Source organism: Ambystoma mexicanum, chromosome 9 (assembly GCF_040938575.1).
Source record: "Ambystoma mexicanum isolate Mex_15411 chromosome 9, UKY_AmexF1_1, whole genome shotgun sequence".
Classification (NCBI taxonomy): domain Eukaryota; kingdom Metazoa; phylum Chordata; class Amphibia; order Caudata; family Ambystomatidae; genus Ambystoma; species Ambystoma mexicanum.
Window position 1 is genome coordinate 1389018764 of NC_090931.1, and position 22556 is coordinate 1389041319.

Genomic DNA, 22556 nt, shown 5'->3' on the forward strand with positions numbered 1-22556 from the left:
TCGAGGCCCTGTTACAGGAAAACGTCTCTTAATTGCATATTTATACGGCGCTTAAAACCCGGAGGTTTTTTTAAGCGTGGACGCGGGGATCAAACCTGTGTTACTTTGTGTTGTCTTGTTTCCAAGGCGAGCAAGTTGCGACTGAGCTATCCTCCAGCGGCGGACAACAGCTTTACAATGTATCTTTGTGCTGTAAACCCAGTGAGCACTTCCTGCATGTGGGTTGGCAGCTTTACAATGTAGCTGTGAGCTGACAATCCAGCATAGGAGTCTAACAGCAGTACAGGGTATCTTTGAGCTGAAACCAACTACTCACTTCCAGCATAAGCTGGAAGCTTCGTCTGTTTAACTAAATTCCTTCTTAATAACTTAATTGTTGCTGCTTGGATTACATGAATGTTTATAACATACAAAGACCTATTCATGAAACATTTGTAAACACAGTGGGATTTAAAAAATGTGTTCTCAAAAGTGAGTCAAAAGTGAGTCTTAGTGAAAATAACTCACAACTCAATTTTCCAGCCACGACAGGGTTTCATATAAGTAGCTAACTGGAAAATTCTAGTAAATGAAGATGTGACATTTTGAGGAGCTGACCCATTTCTCAGCCTCATTTTACACGGATGGCAGGCTCTTACTTCTTAATTAGGCAGAATGGAATGAGAACTTTCCACTCAACAGCAGGGAGCTCAGACATTGTCAGAAGAATAGTGGGGAGAGCCTCCTACGGCCTTGTTACTGCAGTGAGGTAAGTGAAAAAACAAAGAGGCCAAGGGGCTGTTAGCAATTAGGTTGCCTGTAGATATTTTGTAACACGCACTGGAAAAGCCAACAGTTTTGGCTATTTTGTTGGCATGCAATAGGCATTGTCCAGGCACTGCCACAATGGTAATACCTGACTATGATATGAAAGCAGCTGGGAAATGCTGTTAGTACCATGGCATACAATGGCAGTGCCTAGCAAACGCATGGTTAATTATTATACAAGAGTAAACACTGGTGGCTTTTGTAATGCGTGGCTAAACCAGGAATTTGGTGAAGGGACAGATGAAAGGGCACACATAATGCCTGTAAATCAAGGGACTCAAAGCACATTTGATTAAGACTTTTTATTACACCTGGCGGTGGTTTACTCCTGCATTTAAGCCATTACAAAGCAGAAGACTGCTTAGAAATAACGTTGGCAGCAACTTAAAAGCACAGAGCTTGCTCAAAATGATACTGCGTGTGTGTTTTGGGTGGGAAGGGGCAGGGTGTGGGTGTGAATGGCCATAGGGACAAATAAGACAATGGGTGGTCAATGGGTTTATAAAAAAATAAAAAAATAAAAATAAACACCTACACAGTGTGTCCTTCCTCACATTCCCATTTTCACTTCCAATGGCTATGGTTTCAGTTAGAAGCAATGAATAAGCAAAGGCTGGTGGTTTTGGGGATAGGCCCTATGGTATGTTAAGGAAGCGAGGTATCAGCTACTCAATGAAGAGTTAGTCTTGGCCTGGCCACCAGAGGGTGCTCCTAAAAGCCTAGAGAGGGTGTCGCAAAGTGATGCACCCAAAACAAAATAAGAGCCAGACCATGACACATGATGACTCATTTTGTTAAAACTATTAATTATTTCAGAGAAGACCACCAACGTCTGCACTTACATGCACTCTTCATGAAAGTTTCCTCATGTGCACTGTGAAGTACAAAAAATGGCACTTATGCTCAAGGAGCCGTAACGTAAATACGATGCAAAGGTCTCGCATGCCATTTATTCTATGGCTCATTTTTGGCTATTTACATTGTGGAATGGAGGCGGGGATGGAACAAGTTACTTACCTGTAACTGTTGTTCTCCAGCATGGGTCTGGCATGGATTCACATGCTCATGGGGTCTGGCATGGATTCACATGCTCATGAATATTCCCCGTCGTCAGGCTGGGAATCCTCGGTAAAGAAAAAACCAGTATCAGTTTCGTTTCTGATCTGTCTTTCGTAGTAGTAACCAATCACTGGTCTCTGTGTCATACTGACCACAGCCAATGACTGCCCTCTACCTAAGCCCCGCCTCTGGCAGCCATCTTCAGATTTGGAAGCACGTGAAGTGGCAGTATGACCAAGTGAAGAGCCGCAGAGGGGTAGGCGGGAGGGTTCGCATGTGAATCCATGCCAGACCCATGCTGGAGAACAACAGTTACAGGTAAGTAACTTGTTCCTTCTCCAGCATGGGGTCTGGCATGGATTCACATGCTCATGAATAAAGAATACATAGCAGTACACACATGCACAACCACGGGAGGTGGCAAAGGCTCAACATTAAGCATTACATCAAACTCAACATCAAGCATCTTACCTCCTCACCAGGCTCACCTCAGGCGAACAGGTTGCGCAGCACTGCTTGGCCGACCCTGGACTCCTCCCTGGAATCCCGATCGACGCAGTAGAATTTCGTGAAGGTGTGCGTCGACCTCCACGTAGCAGCCCTGCATATGTCCAGCAGGGGCACACCAGATAGGAACGCCGTGGTAGCTGCGATCGCTCTGGTGGAATGGGCTCTCGGACGGCCAGGCAGCGGTCGGTTTGCCAACCGGTGACAGTACATGATACAGCCGGAGAGCCATCTGGAAATGGAGGCCTTCGAGAGGGCCTTCCCCTGATTAACAGGTCCAAAGTTTACAAAAAGTTGTGACGTCTTCCGAAGGCACTTTGTGCGGTCCACGTAGAACTTCAGCGCTCTAGCCACATCCAGCGAGTGCAAAGTCCTCTCAGCCGGCGACGAAGGCGACGGGAAGAACACAGGTAACACCAAGGGTTTGTTGAGATGGAAGTCCGACGGTACCTTGGGCATGAAGGAGGGGTGCGTCCTGAGCACTACCCTCGTGGCGTGGAAAGTCAAGTACGGAGCCTTGCAGGAAAGGGCCTGGATCTCTCCCACCCGTCGTGCGGAGGTGATGGCCACGAGAAACGCTGTTTTCCACGACAGAAACTTCAACGGGGCCGAGTGTAGAGGCTCGAATGGAGGTCCCATGAGCTTGGACAGTACCACGTTGAGCTCCCACGCCGGGGCCGGAGCCTTCACCGGCGGGAACGATCTGAATAGTCCCTTCATGAACTCCTTCACCAGACGATGAGACCACAAGGACGTCCGCCCCATGGTTCTGGTGTATCGGGAGATCGCAGCAAGATGAATCTTGATGGACGTGTGTGCCAGTCCAGCCTTGGCCAGCGTCAGCAGGTACGGCAGTACTTGGGGAGCCGTAATCCGTAGAGGGTTAATCTTCTGTGCGCGGCACCAGACAGAGAACCTCTTCCATTTGTGTCCGTAGCACTTTAGAGTCGAGGACGCCCTGGCCTTTGCAAGAACCTCTCTGCAGTCGGCCGGTATGTCGTATCCACCGAACTCTAGCGCTGCAGGAGCCAGGCCTGCAAGTTCAGTGACTTGGGGTCGTGGTGGAGGATGGCGCCTCCTTCCCTGGAGAGTAGATCCGCGTCCGCCGGCAGCTTGATTGGCGGGGACGCCGACAAGTCCAGAAGGTCCGGGAACCAAATCTGCCTCGGCCACGCAGGTGCGACGAGGATCATCCTGCACCGTGACCTCTTGAGCTGATTGATGAGCCGGATTAGCAGAGGCAGGGGAGGGAACGCGTAGAGGAACAGGCCCTCCCAGGGGAACGAGAAAGCATCGCCCATGCTCCTCGCCTGGGGAAACCTGCTGGCGAACCTCCGGCACTTGGTGTTCGTCGCCGTCGCGAACAGGTCGATCTGGGGTGTGCCCCACCGTCGGAAGAGGCGATCCACTAGATCCTGCCGTAGTTCCCACTCGTGGCACGAGCGCAGCTCCCTGCTGAGTGAGTCGGCGATGGTGTTTTTTATCCCTGCCAGATGAAACGGCACCAGAAATATCCCTTGGGCGACGGCCCAATGCCACAGGTCCTGCGCCTCCTTGGACAGCGCTGGGGACCTGGTTCCGCCCTGTTTCCTGATGTAGAACATGGTGGTGGTGTTGTCCGTGAAGATCCTCACCACCTTGCCCTTGAGGGACGGAAGGAAGGACCTGAGGGCCCAAAACACTGCACGGAGCTCCAGGACGTTGATGTGCAGGGACTTCTCCGTCGGGAGCCAAAGTCCTCTTGCGTGCAGATTTTCGGTGTGTGCTCCCCACCCTTCCAGGGAGGCATCCGTGGTCACTGTCTCCTGGTGGGTTGGGGTCTGGAAGTCCATGCCCGCCGTCAGATGCGCGCGGGTGCCCCACCACCGTATCGCTCGTCGGAAGCTCTCGTCGAGCTTGATCCTCTCCTCGAAGCTGCCCGTCGTCTGGATCCAACGCGCGTCCAGGAATTCCTGCAACGGGCGCATCCGGAGTCTGCACATGGGAACGAGGTAGATGCAGGAAGACATCATTCCGAGGAGGGACTTGACGGACCTCACTTTGGCCGCGTCGGCCACCAACATCCGTTGCACCTTGCCCAAGATGGTCCTGGTCCTCTCCTCCGACGGGGAGGCCAGAAGGGACACTGTGTTGAGCTTTGCCCCCAGAAACAGTGCGTCTTGAGCTGGTACCAGGTGGGATTTGGCGTAGTTCACGGAGAATCCCAGGTCCGTGAGAAGTTGGACGGTCCTTGCCGTGTGGGCCACGGCGAGCTCCCTCGTCTTGGCGCGGATGAGCCAGTCGTCCAGGTAGGGGTAGACGTGGATCCCCTCGGGCGCAGCTGCGCCGCCACCGGTGCCAGGCACTTGGTGAATACCCTGGGTGCCGACCGTAGTCCGAAGGGGAGGGCTTTGAACTGGTAGTGGCGCCCTTGGACCACGAACCTGAGGAATTTTCGGTGCCCCTTCAGGATGGGAATGTGGAAGTAGGCATCCTCCAAGTCCAACGACGATAGGAAGTCTCCTTCCTCCAGCTGGCCTAGGACGTGCTGGAGGGTGACCATCCGGAACTTCTGCGCCTTGATGAACTTGTTCAGGCGTCGCAGGTCCAGGATGGGGCGCCATCCTCCTGTCTTCTTCTTCACGAGGAAGTATCTTGAGTAGACTCCGGAGCCCCGGAGCCTCTTTGGGACGAGTTCGATGGCGCCCTTTCTGAGCATCGCCCTTACCTCCAGAAGAAGTTGAGGAACGTGAAGTTCTTTCCTGGTCACGGGGGGTACACGCGGGCATCTTCTCTGAAACTCGAGTGCGTGTCCCCGGGCCAGAGCGTCCAGCACCCAACGGTCGGTGGAGATGGACTCCCACACGCCGACGAAGTTCGCCAGCCGGCCTCCCACCGGGGTGCTTCGGTGGGGGCCCGACCCCGCGGCCGGTTCAATCCTGCTTGGACGCGGCCTTGCCGCCTTGACCTCCTTGGCGACGACGGCGGGGTCCGCCAGACTTGCCTCGTCCTCTGTAGGCCTCTTGCGACGACGAGCGGGCCGCTTGACGGTAGGAAGCGAAACCGCCGCCGGAACCTTTGGAGGCGCCCTTGCCTCCGCTGCTCCGAAAGGGCGTCCGTCGTTGCTGCAGGGCTCCGAGGGCCCGGGCCGTCTCGGTGTCCGCCTTAATGGCCTGAAGGGAGTCGTCCACAGCCTTCCCAAACAGGTTGTTCCCGTCGAAGGGCATGTCCAGGACTCTGGTCTGGACGTCTTGTCGGAAGTCCGTAGCCTTGAGCCATCCACGACGCCGAAGGCAAACACCGTTGCCCAACTGGCGGAACCCGGTGTCGGCGATGTCCGTCGCCACGGTGATGGCGTGGTCGGAGGCCACCTCACCTTCCTGCAGGATCTCCAGGGCCTCCGCCCTCTTGTCGTCCGGCAGAAAATCCAGCAGGGGAGCTATCTTGAACCAGAGCTCCCTGTCGTAGCGAGCCACGATCGCCAAGGCGTTGGCCGCTTTAATCGTCGTCGCTGCCGACGAGATGACTCTGCGTCCCATCGCATCCAATTTCTTTCCTTCGCCGTCCGGCGGGGAAGTCGATGTGGAGGCCGCACCCCCCCCCGCTTTCTTCCTGGCCGCCGCGGAGACGACGGAATCCGGGGTAGGCTGTGCCCGGAGGCACAGGGGGGCCGTGTCCGGGACCCGGTACTTTTTCTCGTACCGGTCTCTTCTAGCTGGCGTCGTGGAAGGGTTCTTGAGGAGCGTAAGGCCCTCATCCCAGATGTCGTCCAATAGAGGGACTGCGAGGACCGTCTTCCTCTTGGCCTCGCGCCGCTGATAAAGGAAGCCTTCCTTTTTCTTCTCCTCGGGGCAGAGTTGGAAAAGCTCGGAAGCCCTGGAGATCATGGAGTGGAACGATCCGATCTCGTCGGGCGGGGAAGCCCTGGCGGGAGGCGACGACGGAATATTCTCGTCGTATGCCTCGTCGTCCGTACCTGTCGCTGCCGTGTCAGTCCCCGTATCATCCCCTCGGGTAGACGGGGAGGAGGGCTGGACGGGGTGCGACGGCTGAAAAGGAGGTGGAGGATGGATCCTTCTTTTCTTGGTAGGGGGAACACCAGAAGGTCCCGGTTCTGGATCCCCCGACGGTAGAGGTTCCACCGTCGGTAATGGTAGCCTCGTCCTTATCTCGGAGCATAAGGACTGTATGGCCAACAAAATGGCCGCCGAGTTGTCTTGCGGCGCTGGCAGAGGTGAATCCGACGGGCGAGCAGGGGCCCCGTCGGTATCCTCGACGATGTCGTCGTCGTCACTTGCGTCGGGGTCCACTCCGACGGGCTGGTCTTCTTCCACGCCTAGGCCGTGGCTTAAGACTTCGATCAGCTCCTCCTCTGAGGCTGAGGTCGAATCTACGACGACGCCCTGCCCCCCTTCTTCTTCCCCACGGGGAGTTTCACGGGGGTTCTGTCTATGGGCACAAAAGAAGACTCCCTCCGAGGAGGCAGGGAGATTCTGGGCCCCGAGGTCGCCACCACTGGTGTAGCCTCCATAGGCTGAGCCAGGGCCGCCGCGACTTTCTCGATAGAGGGCTTGGCCGGGTGGATCAAGGCCTTCACCACCTTAGGCGCGCTCACCGCCTTATCCTTGAGGGAGGGGGCACTGCCACGCTCCTCCTCTGCCTTAGAGCTCGACCGGGGCCTCTCCAGGAGCTTCGCCGGGTGCTCGGCCTTCCTCTTACCCGACCCAGAGCGTTGGCTCGTGGTCGATGGTGCCGGGGAGGGTGCGCCCTGCCTGACGCCCGTAGAGCCCGACCGTTCGGCGCTCCCGGTGCCAGCGGACTCGCGGTTCTTAGCCTTATGTTGGGCCCCCGTCGCTGGGGCGCCCTCAAAGGTCTTAGAAGACCGCTCCGATTTCTTCTTCTTCTCGCCGGACGGGCTCTTACCCTGCAGCCAGTTGGCGAGACGTTGATGGCGGTCCTTCATGGTCCGTTCCGACATGTTGCCGCAAAACGCACAGTCCTTCTCCACGTGCGTCTTGTCCTCATGAAGGCAGTAAAGGCAGAAAGAATGTTCGTCCTCCTTAAAGATGTTCTGCAGCTGGCATCCAGGGCAGACCCTGAACAGCTTTCCGGGCGTCGAGCTTCCCTTCTCCTGGGCCATCTCCGAGACCGGGCCTGAGAAGCTTCTGGAGTCCTCCGAAGCGTAGCTCGACGAAATCTTCACCCTTGAGGGGCGTAGAAGAATCCGACACGGGTCCCCGTTAATCGGATGTAGGAAAGGTGGAGCTTGAGGCTCTTTTGACCGAAAAGATCGAAGTTTTGTGAAAAAGCGCGAAAAAATAGCACTAACGCTCGAGAGCAATAGCACGAGGATCCCAACACATGAACGTGCGGTAAAAATCTGAAGATGGCTGCCAGAGGCGGGGCTTAGGTAGAGGGCAGTCATTGGCTGTGGTCAGTATGACGCAGAGACCAGTGATTGGTTACTACTACGAAAGACAGATCAGAAACTAAACTGATACTGGTTTTTTCTTTACCGAGGATTCCCAGCCTGACGACGGGGAATATTCATGAGCATGTGAATCCATGCCAGACCCCATGAGCATGTGAATCCATGCCAGACCCCATGCTGGAGAACGTAAGTTACGATTCCATCTCACCCTTCCTCTTCACCATGTAAATACTCCAGTATTTGCTCCAGCATGTTTTCTTTTGCTGGTCACAAATGCAGCGGATTCCTATTGAATCCACTTGCTGTTTACACCAGCAAATAGCATGCGGATTCCATAGGAATCCATTGTGAACTCTGTCTGTCATGCGTAAATGGAAGCAAGAGTGCAAAATCATGCCATGCAAGTGTGTACGCCACCTGTGTACCCTCCACTTTTGCACTGTGCCATGTAAAAGTGGAAATTTACACGGAAGTGCCTGCTTGTGCAAAAGTGTAAACGTAACAGGTCCCCTCCACCAAATTGCAGGATAACCAAACATAAGCTCCATAGTGATCTTGTTTTGTGCCCCCACTCTGCCTGCAAATGCAAAGAAAATATCCCTGAATAGAAAATAGGCACTAAAACAGGTGTAATATTTTAAGGTAAAGCAAGCATAAGGGTAATAATAATAATCATTTAACATTTATATAGCACTATGAACCCTCAGGTATCTGAGCGCTGCTTATGGTATTTTCACCATGGTGTTTGGTGCTCATTTATCGACCTTGGAAGGATGAGTTTTGGCCCTGCCAGCATTCAAACCTGCAACAGCAGGCTCTGCACAGATGTCAAAGCTCTACTCGCTGTGCTATCGGACCAGCTAATGTAAACATGATAAGTGTTATTATGTAGCTAGACTAGCCTACATTGAAAGTAGGCCAGTCTAGCTATGAAATAACACTTATCAACACATTCAATGTAGGGCAGTTTAGCCAGGTAGTAACACTTATCATGTTTCATTACCCTTGATGCACAGCCTCCTCTCCTGTCAGTCAGCGTGTCTACAGTGCTAGTGCAATAATGAGAGGCAGTGGCGCCGGGCTTCCGTGCCCCGCTGCCTCTCAATATTTTGCACTACATTTGTTGCAGAGCACAAAGGGCACCACATACAAACTGAAAATAAAATGGGGGGGGATGCAAACCTGCTCAGGGGCAGGGGCAAGCTCACAGGGGAATGTGCTGCTTGCCACTCAAGCTGGGGGGTGCACAGCACCACCATCCTCCGCCCTTAGTGGCAGGCCGCCACTGCCAAGGGGTAGGATGCCCATATAGGGGCTATGGTGTCCCTGCATCTGCAGTCTCCCCAAGTCTCTCATGTTTCTGAGTCGTCTAAGCGCTTCTGGTTTTCTCACTTGTTCATGTCTGCACAGCGGTTTAATATTTCTCAGAATGAGAAAAAAGCATCTTTTATACTGAATGGGCCAGGTGTCTTCTCTCTGATTGGCTGAGGCTGTCAGGTTGTCCCGTGCAGTCATTTGATTAATAGTGTGGCTTTGTAGTTCAGAATTTATTAAGGGCTAAAAAGGGTGGTGGCCATTTTGAATTCACTCCATGTGCTCTGCATATATTTTTGCTGAGACAGGTTTTTTCTCTTAAGCTTGGGGAACTTTGAAATTTGGGGGCCACTTCCTTACCTTTTCCTTGGGAATTTCCACCTTGTATTCTCACAGTGGCCAAATTAGTGTTTTGAATTTGCAAGCCCTGCTACTGAATGGGCTGGGGTGCGGGTGGATTTCTCTTAACTTCTAACCAGTGTTCGGTGTAGCCTACCCCTTTGCGCATAGAAGTGAGACCGGTTAGTCCATTTAAAATCAATGACTGGGTCCCTTCTGGATCTTGGGGTTGAGGAGAGGTGCTTTTCCTGCCACCTAACTGAGTCCTGCAATGTCATGGAAAAGTCAAAGAGTGACCTCCTCTCTAAATTGTCAGTAGTCTGGGCAGCATTCACTCCTGTCCCAAAGGGTCATGATACTTAAGGGAATGTGGAGGGCTCTGGGAGATACCCTGTGTACCACCTCCAGGTAGCTCCCCACGCAGCTTGTGGATGTCTCCGGTCTCCAGAGCTTCCCTTGTTGAGACAAGGGGACAGCCGCACAATGTGACTCTGTCACATACCTTCCCCCTTTCCCTATTGCTCCCACCTATAGATTTTGGCTGTGAGATCCTAAAAAAGATCCTGCGCCTCTCCCTGTTGTCTCACTCTGCTGCAGCATTCTTGAGATGTATGAGGGTTGTAAAGGTAAAGCACTGGACAGCAGCAGCACTAACGGAACAGATGGGCTGAGAAGTCCTGTACCCAGTTACGGAAATAGTGATGGTAAATGGCAAAGGTCTGTTTTTATTAATAATCCATATAAACAGGGACAGCAAAAAGCACCAAGGTCTCCACGCTCTCTTCCTTCTCAAGCATGATAACAGTTTCAAAGCAAAAAATACGTCAAAATTGACGTCCTATTACAATCTTGTTTACAAAAACCTACGGGAATCTGGGATTGGTTAGGGGGATTGGGCCTCATTTCGAGGCTGGCGCTATCCATGGAGTAAATAGCACCATGGTAAGCAACCATGGAGCTATTTACTCCATGGAAATCCGGCATGGTGAATGGAGTAATTACCGGTCCATTCCAAGGGTGGAGGGACCGGTAATTCCCCATTCACCATACCGGTTCCCCATCCCCATTCCTGCCCCCATAGGGCTCAATGGGAATGGGGAAGGAGTCAATTACGGCACCGTAAATTATGGTGCCGTAATTTACTCCAAGGTCCCTTTGCGGGTTGGATTTTTAACGCCTGCTAAAAGCAGGCGTTAAATGCCAACCCGCAAAAGGGAACTCGGAATATGGTGGAAAGTGTTTGTAAGAGGATTCAATTCAGCACTACAGCCCAGTTAACGCCTAGTCTAGAATACTGAATGAAAACCCTTATTGATATATCTTTAGGTCCAGTTCATGCGTTCTGGATGACTACCCTTGTATAACACCCCTCTCTTGGAATCCCCTTGACCCCACTGAGCCAAGAAGTAGTTCTGTTTTGCAAGTTTAAAAGGTTTATTTGATAAATTAAAATATATATATCACACTTTATAATTAATTAATAATTGAATATCACACTTAATCTGATATGGTAGATATTAACAACGGAGAATCTGGCACTAGCACACTTCTTTATAATGACTAATGAGTTGACCTGAAATGGATAAGGTAGCACACTGGTAAATAGGAACAAAAGTATAATGTGGTAGAGGATGCTTTATGTAAGCTCAGGTGGATGCAATATTCAATGAATGCAGTACAGAAAATAATCAATATGATTTCAACCAAACAATGTAATCACTTTTCACTGGCTATTCACTCCCCCCCTCTTTATGCAATGCAAGGAAATGGAAGGAAAACACACAGTTCTCAGAAATGCAATCAACTGTACTTCAGTTCACCCCAGCAAGCTTAAGCAGAAGTTTGAAAACACAGGCAAATGCTTTGATATGTGCTGGCAATGAATGAGAAATATGCTGGAAACGCTTTTAATTCCCTTTCAGAGGTTCAGGGTGAGTGGTATCTAGTTAATATTAGTCCAGGCTCACACTAGCAATGATGCAGGGATAGTTAGCAGGTTAAACGAATTTCTGGCAAATGGAAGGCAGGCAGCAGCAGTTTTTTTTACATGTGAAGAAATTTGCAAATCGCGGCAAAATTCGCGGATGCGTGTTCCGCGATTGCGGTAAAACTATAAGGGGTAGGAATGCGGTTCTTGGTGCGATTCAAAGCTACGATTCTAAGCTATCAGAGGAAAGTTACTGCAAGTCTCTAGCCCAAACGGTTGCGGAGATATGAGCAAATTAGTGAAGGTCGTTTTTGGTTTTGCCAATTTTAAATGCACACTTTTTCAAAATGACAAGTGACAAATTTTTGCAGCTAGAATGACAGGTGACAGCTAGGAGGCAGTTCTACTTAGGTTAAATAGATTGAATTAGATGAATTTAAACTAAGAGATGTGTTCTGAGTTTTGCTAAGTACTCACAAGAGATTTTGAACCGGAAAGCGGCTTTGTCACGATCTGGTCAACAGTCTGGTCAGGTCTTTCCGGGTTCTGCTCACAGCGCCTGGCCTGGGTCTCTCTGGTCTGGTCTCTGCTAGGCACAGCACTGCTTTCTCTCTGGTCTGGTCTCTTAGTACAGCACTGCTTTCTCTCTGGTCTGGTCTCTTAGTACAGGATAGATTGATGAATTTGAAGTCTGGATCTCTGGATGTTGTATGGTCCGGCAGAGTGCGTTGCAGCAAATGGAATTTTAGGTCCCTATGTGTCCTGACTCTCTGCTTTTATCTGTTTCTTGAGAGTGGGTGTGTGTTGCATCACTAGACTTGCCCCTCTCATTTGTCATTGGTCAGCTTTCATTCGTCCCCTTGATTGGCGAACTGAACTGTGAGTCAGATTGATGTCATTTTATGATCTCTTGAAACAACCTCCCTTATCATCTGTGCACCCAAATCTATATATGATCAAAATACATACTTCAGAGTTACACAGTTGTTTGAAATTACATATACATGGTGTGGCTGAATTTAGCCATGTCTCTGTACAAATCTGCTTTTTCTAGGAGCTTGCATTCAAAGAGTGTACATAATTGACTTTTTAACTGCTTTTTCAATTTCTGACATGGACCCAACTTTACATACATGTGTGCAGGGGGTAGGGACATTAACTGATGAAGTTTCAGATTTTTAACATGCACACATTTAGAGTAATATCCACTTTTCCGCCAAAACCTCCCCGAACATACCACCGGTTCCTACCACGTCTTAAACTGTGGGCAGGAAAATCACAAGAATGATGGTATCATTTATAAAATTTTCACATGTCCGCACTATGAGTTATTCCCCTTTTTATAAAACCATATCCTTGCTGCAGGGGTGTGTCTTTTCAGGTCACATGGTACAGAAACCAGTCTTTCCAGTTTCTGCCCAGCCAGCTTGCTCTCACAGGCAGTGCCCCTCCCAGCTTCTTCAGGAGGAAGCCACTTTTTACGACGTCTGTAATAAAAACCTTTGCCTAAGTGAAGAGGGCTTTGTTCACTCTCTGGCAGAGCACAGGAAATTCAATTATCAGATAGATGGCATATCCTTAGTGTGGGCAGCAAAAGGAACATTGGCCTGGGAACATAGTTGTGACTCAAGTTTCACTCCTGATGGGGTTTAGTTGCTAGGCAAAATCAAGTTCCTTAAGCCAGACCTTCAGCTAACTGGCAGGTTTTGTTGTTGCTTTTTAACTTAACTTGCAATTTTACCCATGCAGCTAGAATGCTGATTCTAAGTGCAAAACTATGACATTTCAACAGTTACAAAGGCATGTGACACCAAACATAGGTCACTCATTTAATCTAAACATTTTCGATTTTGGTGTCTTTAAATCCAGTTGCAGTTAAACTGCTGCAATCCACCGCTCAGCCAGTCTTATTATACATTGTTTTGTGCTCTTCATTTCTCAGATTTTGTAGGCACACAAAACTCCATTCTGCCAAATGTCTGCTGGTGTTCAGTAAATATTTTGCACATGTTGCAAGGTTTGAAATAGGCATTTTGGCTTGCCTTCAGAAAAACACACAGTGGGTTTTAAAACGCCGGCTTTTGGATAGTGGTGAGTACTGGTACTGCACCCATTTTTGGGATTTTCTTGGATTAATGCATTCTAAACAGGAATGGTTCTTACATGGTAGTAAATCCTTGCTTAACATTGTTTTGATGGGGCTCCTTACAGTAAGATGGTTATGTGGAACCCCACAAAAAGGGTTGAATCTTTAAAGTGGTCCAATGAGTCACGATTTCAGCAACTTTTTGACATCAGTAACAGTGGATTTTGTTAACAAAGACCTTTCTTTACACTGGTGGGTGGCAAGTTAGGTAACCATTTTGGTGTGCGCACAACTGCGCAGCTCTCCTGGATTCTGGGATGAAATGATGGGCGGCGACAGCGCATCCCCATCTTTACCCACTCCAATGATTTATTTTTGTTCTGGGGCAAAATGATGGGCAGCGACAGCTTAATCCCCACATTCACCCCGTCTAATGATTCCACATGGGTCAAAACCCTCCACAAACCCCCCCGCCCGACTGCGCTTTGACTTGAGTCGAGGGGGAGTCGGTTGCAAGGGAGGTTTTGAACCCTGGCGCTGGTATGTCCACATTATCTTCTTCCAATTCTGTAGATGGCACAGTTCAGCATCTTCCTCTCTATCCGGTCAGATCGATCAGTTCTCCTCGCCGGTCCTGATGGGAAGATTGGGCGGTACCCCGGGCCCGTTGCGTCTCTGCTCCCAGTCTCCGGATCGTCCTTCTTGGTCATCCTTCATGGTTTCATCTCTCCTAGGATGATAAAGCAAAAGCGGCAATATCTACTCATAGACGATTTTTTTCTCCCACTGTTGAGATAGTGGGGCAGCATATGCATTTCATCATAAGGAAATATTACATTCTTATTTTGAAAAAAACAGTATCACTAGAGACAGTTTCATGTAAATCACAATATTTTAGAGACTAGATGTGGTATGTTTTATGATTGGAACTGAATTAGTCTGATACAGTACCCGCTAGGATTCCAGAGGATTCCTCCAGTTGTTGCAGAGTGTGCCTGGGATGGCAACATTTCAACTGGTTTATGTGGACCTACTTGTCTTCTCCCTCTGCCGAACCGCCTTTGGGGATGCGGATCTTGTAGGCCACAGGGGAGATCTTATCGACGATCTCAAAGGGTCCCTTCCATGTAGGCAAAAATTTGCGCTGCTTGGCCTGGTTCCTTTGGAAGTTGTATAGATAGACCCGGTCTCCCACCTGATATTCCTTCCTGGAAGTTTTCAGGTCATAATGGGTCTTCATGCTATCAGCCGATCTTTCTAGATTCCGCTGAGCATAAGCAAAAGCATGTTGGAGGTGTTTCCTTAAATTCTCCACATACTCATGAGTAGTGGAGGCATTTATCAGTGTCTGCTCTTGGGTCCTATAGAGCAAATGCTGAGGAAGCACCATCTTGCGCCCAGTCATCAACTCAAATGGTGACATTTTGGTTGCAGACGCAGGGGTAGATCTGATGGCCATTAGGACCAGAGGTAATCGGATATCCCAACTTGGCCCAGAATCTGCCACAAACTTCTTTAATATGCTCACAATTGTCCGGTTATATCTCTCTACTGCCCCAGAAGAAGCTGGTCTATAAGCAATATGCAGCTTTCTCTTGACCCCCAGTATCTCCCACATCTTTGTCATTACTTCACTGGTGAAGTGGCTACCTCTGTCTGACTCAATCCTTTGAGGTAGACCAAAACGGGAAAAGATGTGGTTAATCATCAAGGCAGCTGCAGTTTCTGCCTTGCAATTTGGGGCTGGGAGACATTCCACCCACTTGGTAAACAAGCATGTCACAGTCAACATGTACTTATTCCCCCTAGCCGAGCGAATCACAGGGCCTACAAAGTCGATTTGTAAATCTGACCATGGCAGTGTCATTCCCCTCTTTTGTAAAGGCGCCCGGTGCGTGAGGGATGATGGCTGAAATTGTGCACACACAAGACAACCCTTCAGGTACTGGTCGAGGTCCTGCCCCATGTGTGGCCAGTATGCAACCTCTCTTAAGATTTCCAATGTTGTGTGAAACCCCCTGTGACCGGCAGTGGCCGCATCATGGGCGTGACTTAACATCAGGCTTCGGAATGAGGTAGGAACCACCCACTGATCGTGGCCAGCTTTGGATTTCCTTACCAACAAACCGTCTTGGATCCGGAACATTTTTGGACATTTCATCAACACTCTTAGGTCCTCTTTCCCATTGTAATCGGTATCCGTCAGGGGAAAGTTCTCAGGGTCCTCAAGGTGCTTGTAAAATTTACCAATTATTGGATCCCCCTTCTGAGCGGTAATCAAATCAGCATCAGGGGTCTCCTTACTCCATTGTGCAATTGAAAGGTCGTTGTGAGCATTTGTCTGGGACCTAGTGATAGCAGTGACCTGGATTTCCCCCAACAGGGACTCAATCTCAATTAGATCCCCTTGGATGGCCCCGGTTTTGGCCAGCTGATCAGCTAAGTCATTTCCAGTTTTGTCTGGTCCGTCTACTTTGGAATGACCCTTGATCTTTTTCCAATAGATGGTCATCTCATTCGAGTTGACCAGATCATCAATGTTTTGGATCAACTTCCCATGTTTCAAGGGTTTGTTGTTAGCACATAACATGCCTCTGGTTTTCCAATTCACCAGGTGCTCCACGAACCCATTCCGTACATAATCCGAATCTGTGATTATGACCAGTTCGTGGAGTTGATGCTGGACAGCAGTGAGGATGGCCTGATGCACAGCCATCAATTCTGCCACCTGACTACTTCGGGGACCAATTTTGTATCCAGCGGAGGGTTCTGGGGACTCATTCACCCATGCATTCCCTACGCCGGCCACCAGTTCTTTCTCCCCGTTGTTGTCGACATGGTAAGAGCATCCATCCACATACACAGTGGGCATTCCCACACACTTGTCTTCTTCAAAGACTTTGTGGGGGAATTAAGGTATGCCTCCATGTTGTCCTTTATTTTTAGACTTTCGTCCTCGAGACAGTTTTCTCTGGCACAATCATGCAAGTCAGCCAGACCTTGCGCGAGGGGACTCTTCTTGTTTTGGCCATATCGGACCTCCACAGGAAAGCCTTGCATTGACAGAATCCAGGAAGTAATTCGGGAATTACTCACATTTCCGGCCCGGATTCTGTCACTTTGGAGATATTGCAGAGGCTGGTGTGGAGTCTCCACTATGATGTGTTCCCCCTGGATAAACGGGCGGTAATTCTTCAATGCCCACACCGTTGCCAGGAGTGCCTTCTCACAATCGTTGAATTTTTCCTCCACAGAGGATAAAGTTTTGCTCGCATAGGAGATTACTTTATTGACCTTGTCATGCTTTTGATATAATACTGCCGTCAAGCACGTATTAGAGAACCCCGTCTCCAGGAAGAACTCCTTGTTTCTGACAGGGTAAGCTAGGCAAGGCGCTTGTGAGAGGCTTCTTTTGAGTTGTTTTACTGCCTCGGCTTGTTCTGGACCCCATTCCCACTTGACCCCCCCCTTCAGGAGATGAATCAGGGGTCTGGTGATCTCTGCGTAGCCCTCAATGAACTTTCTGCTGTAATTAGTCAGTCCAAGGAGGCTCCTTAGTTCCCGCAGAGTTGTGGGGTCTTTCAGTTTCTGAAGTGCTTCCACTTTCTTTTCCTGGGGACAGAGACCTTGAGGAGTAATCTCATGCCCCAAGAAATTAACACGGGTTCTACACCACTGTGCTTTCTGAAAGGAAAGTTTTGCTCCGGCGGCCCTCAACTGTGTCAGAACATAACGGATCTCTGCTATGTGTTCCTCCACAGATGAACTTTTGATGAGGACATCATCTACATAAGCCAGGTTACCCCTTGCACCCAAGTCGGGCATGGCCTTATGTAGGAAAATGTTGAATTCATTGCCGGAGTTAAGGTATCCGAAGGGAGTCCGGGTCCATGTGTACTGCTGGCCCCCAAAGGTAAAAGCCAGTTTGTATTGGTCCTCCCTACTGACAGGCACGGTCCAGTATCCATTGGTCAGGTCTATTGCAGTGAATACCTGTGACCCCTGAATCTGGGCCAGCCCTTGGTCAATGTAGGGAAGAGGCCATCGGGAAGTATGGACCCGTTTGTTGAGCTCCCTGAGGTCGGCGCAGAGTCTCCACTGGCCGTTTGGCTTCAATATTCCCAGCACCGGATTATTGAAGGTGCTGTGGACTGGACGGATTATTCCCCGGGACTCAAGGTTCTTAATTATTTCAGTAAGGGACTCCATTGATGCGAGAGGCAAGCGATATTGCTTCACAAACACTGGAGTCATGCCAGGGTCCGTGGGGATTGTTGTGGTGTGGATGTCAGTGCGACCACAGTCATATGAGTCTACCGCAAAGAGATCTTGGAAATCCAAGAAAACTTGTTTCAACTTTTGCTTTTGTTCCAGCGTCACACAGGCATCAGCTAGGTTGACTCTCTCTTCCACCATCTGCCTGAAGCCTGGAAAGACTTCTGGTTTGGCTATCTCCGCGGCCTCCTCCAGCTGGGTGGAGAAGTCCCTGGTCAGAGTGCTGATTTGGACCGGAGGCTTCAGGTGGGAAAGGCAGCCCTCATGGACTTGGAAAATCACCTCATCCCTCCTGAAGTCACACGTCACATCTTCCTTACCATAGGGGCAGGAAGTGTACACCAGGAAGTTCCCCCCATGCCGGGTAAAAATCCTGTCTGGTGTTGTATTGTCATCACTGTCACTGTCAAAACAGTCCTTGGGGATTGGTCCTAACAGTTCATTTACAAGATCAATGGAGAAATGTCGGTCATCAACCGCCATTCCAATAATGGTGCCTGCGGCTAGAGTAATACTCTTTAAGTCGCTGTTATCCACCTCTATTAGAATGGTGTCATGTTCTATGTTGACTAATGGAGTTGGGTTTACCCCCAACCCTTGCTGTTGGAGAGAAGCATTTAGATGTATGTAAGCATCAGGGTTTTTCAACTCTTGTCCCCTTTTAACTTTCACTTCCAGGGAGAATTGTCGGGTCCTTTCTGGGATGGTGACTTCCTCTTTAACCTGAATTTCAACTGCATAAGGTAGCAATTGAGCTGACCTAAATGCTTTTTCTGGATCATCAAAGCCCATGGGATTATCCGCTAATCGGGACCAAGCTTTGAAGTTTATTAGGTCCAAACTAATGGCAAAGCGATTGAGAATGTCACTGCCTAAGTAAAAGGCGGCAGGGACGTCTCGCACGACCCAACAATTGTGGACTATGCTCTGGTTGCCAATGGAGATTTTGAGCATACACCTGCTTGGCAGGAGATGTTTTGAATTGGGTGCTTCCAGGTCCATTTCCCACTTGTCTATCAGTTTGAAGGTGGGAATGGCTGGATCTTTTGGGAGTTGGCGAAACATGGCTTCGCTGATGAAGCTCTTACCATTGTTCACACACACTCGAGCGAGAACAGAGTCCTTCCCATCATTTAACTGAACAGGGATGAACAACTGCTCTCCAATTTGCTGAATATCAGCCAGGCTTTGAGCTGATTTCACATCTTTCTGGACTATAGAAGTGGGAGTTTCTGATTGTGGATTTGTAGAGAATTTCAGAGTGTTTCCTTCCAGCGTGGAATACCACTTTAGACTGGAAGGAAGGTTGATTTTCAGAAATAGAGAGGACCCCCCATCACCAGTCTGTTGTCCTACTGCTATTACTGTCACGTCTGGAATTTGGTTGTTCTGGAAGTGAAATTCTACTTGGTCAGATTTTTGTTCAACCATGTGGCATGTGCCGTTTAAACTAACATGGTTGACACTCTGTTTTAATTTTATGGGTCGGCTAGTCTGAGTCCAGAGGACCTTGTTTACGCAGTCTATTAGGGGTGACAACCTTCTCAGGAGGTCATTCCCTAGTAAACAAGGGGTGCCCTCTGGGGTCACAACTATGACCGGGTGTTTCAACTTATGTCGCCCGATCTTAATGTCCAAGTCTGCAGTCCCCTCAACGGGAATTTCCTTCCCGTCAAAGTTCTGCAGTTGTCCAGGAAGAGAGGTGAGAGGAATTTGGTAATTCTCTCCCCTTCCTGCATTCAGTTCGTCAAAGGCCCTTCTGGACAGAAGGGTAGCTTGAGATCCAGTGTCCACCAGTGCCGAGATTGTACCCTGCCCCTGTACTTGTACCGGGGCATAATATCTTCCCTCCTTCTCCTCAAGGGGGCACAGATAATGTACATTTTTGGAAAACTGGTGGGCTAACTTTCTGGTTTTGGACATCGCTAGCGAAGAGATTTGGGCAGAATTCTGTGGAGAGTCTTGGGAATCTGAAAGAAAAATTTGGCAACTGGAGATCAGAGTCATTGTGGGTTCCCCTGGTTCCGGTTCTGGGCCGCCCCCCCCTTTTTGGAGGCAGTCACCAGGATGGGTTTGAACCAGGGGATTTTCTTGCTGTTGGTTCTGGGATGAGATGGTGGGCGGCGGTAGCTCAGTCTCCACATCTCCCCAGTCTGGATTTGCATCCCTAGGGACCCATTTTTCTTTGGGAGGAGTTCCCCCCTCTCTGAAGGAGAAGATCCTTTTCCCAGGATCCCCTGAGGATCCCTCTCCCTCAAATTGGAAGATCTGTACCTCCTCCTCAAACTGAGTCTGTTTGGGTCTTTTGTTTCTCCTACCCCCCCTCTGCTCCTTAGGAGGCAGACTTTCAGGGGCAAGAGATTTTGTTTCCGGTTCCTGGGTTTCCAGGGGCTGTTTACAAGTGAGGAAGGAAGCTTCCTCCAAGGCTTTACACCCCCCTTCCCCTTGTGCCTCCTCCCTGGGAACCGGTGAGTTATCGGGGTGCTGCCCCCGTCATTGTTCTGGAGCACCAGGTCCAGAGTTGGGTGCGTTCTGCGCCGGCATGCTGATCTGAGGGTTCTGCTGCGCCCTCAGTATATGACCCATATCCCGCGCCATGTTTTGAACCTGGCGCTCTAACTGGGACACCCGCTCTGGCTGATACGGGGCCCTGTTTTCTCCCCTGGGCTGATCCCGGGAAGGGTAGCTATCCCTCCTTTGGTAATACCCCGGGTTGGGAAGATTTGGGTACCCCTCCACCCTTGGCCTCCCCTCTCCCGGATTCAGTGGTCTGGGCTCAGGGAATTGGGGAAAGAAGGATGGATGATTTTGGGGTTGGAAGTCGGGTGGATATCTGGGGAAAAATTTCTGCCCTCCGGTGGGAAGTTTGGAGGGAAGTTCCCTGGGTTAGGTGCTTGGCTGGATCCCCCCCCTTGGGCTGGAGGAGTCCACACATAACCCAGGATGGGTCTGTTACCTTTGTAGCGAGGACTTACATAGTCAGGAGAGCGAGGGACCCCATTTGTGGGGCTGCCTCCCTGGCTCCCTGTCTGTGACTGGCCCGAGGACCTTCTGGGCCTAGCATTATTAGGTGCAGGTAGGTTTTTAGGCCCCCCCATCTCCAAATCCAAAACGGGGGTGACCTTTACCTCTGCCACCTTGGCAGCAGCAGGGGTGCTGTTGGCTTTGGGGTTTTTCTGGGCATTGCTTTTATTTTCTATGGGCTTCTGCACCTCATAGATGCGGGTAGCCTGTTCAATGACCCAGTCTAAAGATCTTTTCTCGTGAAAATCCCTCACGAGCTGGGTCATGATATATTTGGGCAAGGCATGGAAAAACGTGTTGATAAATTCACGGCTATCCGTGCGCACCCTTCTTGTGGTCTGTGCAAAAGCCCGCTTTAACTCCTGCACAAATTCTTGTGGGGCCTGATCCTCCCCACATTGCAAATTGTAGGCTGCCTTGCGAGCCTCTTGAGGATTTCTGTGAACAGAAAAATGTTTCAGGATGGCCGCCTTATAGGTGGACCATCTTGAATGATTTTGGTCCTCCAGCCCCGCAAAGAAACTGGAGTATTCCGGGGAGAAGGTCCACTTTACATATTGAATGCAGCTTTGGCTGTCCTTCAAATGGAAAGTCTCCATCATTTGTTCAAACAACTCTAAGTGCTCCCAAACAGAATACTTAGCGTTCTTATGGTAAGGCGTGATGACGCTCCTGATCGCCTTAATCTGCTTTAAGGGGTCCTTAAGCAAGGCCCTTTTTGCCTTATTGGCCTTTTTGGTTCGGGTAACCCTTGTCCATTCTTCGTCGGACTCAGAGGCACTGCTCCCAGAGGTTCCCGTCTGTTCTTCCAGGTTTTTCCGGATTCTGCGAGCCTGGGAATGGCTGGCAGAATGTGGGGACCTGGTCTCCTGTGTCCTGCGCAGTTCAGAGGAGTCTTCAGATTCCTCCTTGCTGCCAGGATTTGATGGGTACCCCCTCCACTGACCTAACTGGGCAGAGGTTTTCAGGATGCCCTTAATGGGCCTACTCTCCTGGGGTTCCCCACTGAACTGTATTGTACTTGGGTGCCCATACCCGGATGCCCACCCCTCCATTCCTGGATGGTACTGGCCTATGAGCCCCATGCTTCTGGCTGGATAGTAATCTGCCATCCCTGTGGCCCTGTGCTCATGTGCGCCAGGGGACATGGGGGTGGCAGAGTCCAGGGACTGAGAGGTATGAGGGCCTCTGGTACTAGGGCTCCTGAGGTTATGCTCCGGAGTTTCCATTTCCCAGCGAACCTCATCTCTATCCGCCCCTGCTCCCTGTTGCAATGCAAGAGCCTGCATTTGTGCCTTCAGTTCCTCAGTTAAGGCCTTACTCGACTCTATCAGTCTCTCCTGCATCGCTGCCTGCTGTTGGAGCCTATCATTGTGCTGGCAGAGAGCTTCATTCTCTCTCTGTGTTTCCTGATTGGTCCTGGAGCACTGGGCCAGTCTTTGCTGCAGGAGGGTTACCTCCTGAGCTGTGTCCCTATTGGCCTGCTCCTTTCTTGCTAGAGCATCCTCCACCCTCCTGGTGTGCTCTAGCAAGTTCTGGTTTTCTTTTTGGAGGTCACCCAGTCCCTGGTGGGCCAGGTGATTTTCTTCCATTTTTCTTTTTAAATGGCAGACTTCCTGGCCTATGGCGTCTCTTTCCTGACTAAGAGCCTGCATTTGTGCCGCCAGGTCGTCCCTTTGCCGTTGAAAGGCACCAGCTTTCTGGCGCTCCTCATCAAACTCCGCCTGGGTATCCAGGTCTTTCAGAATTAGTTTGTTGCTCTCTGCCTTCACTCTATCTAGGTGGCCTTGCAGGGTGACTACCTGCTC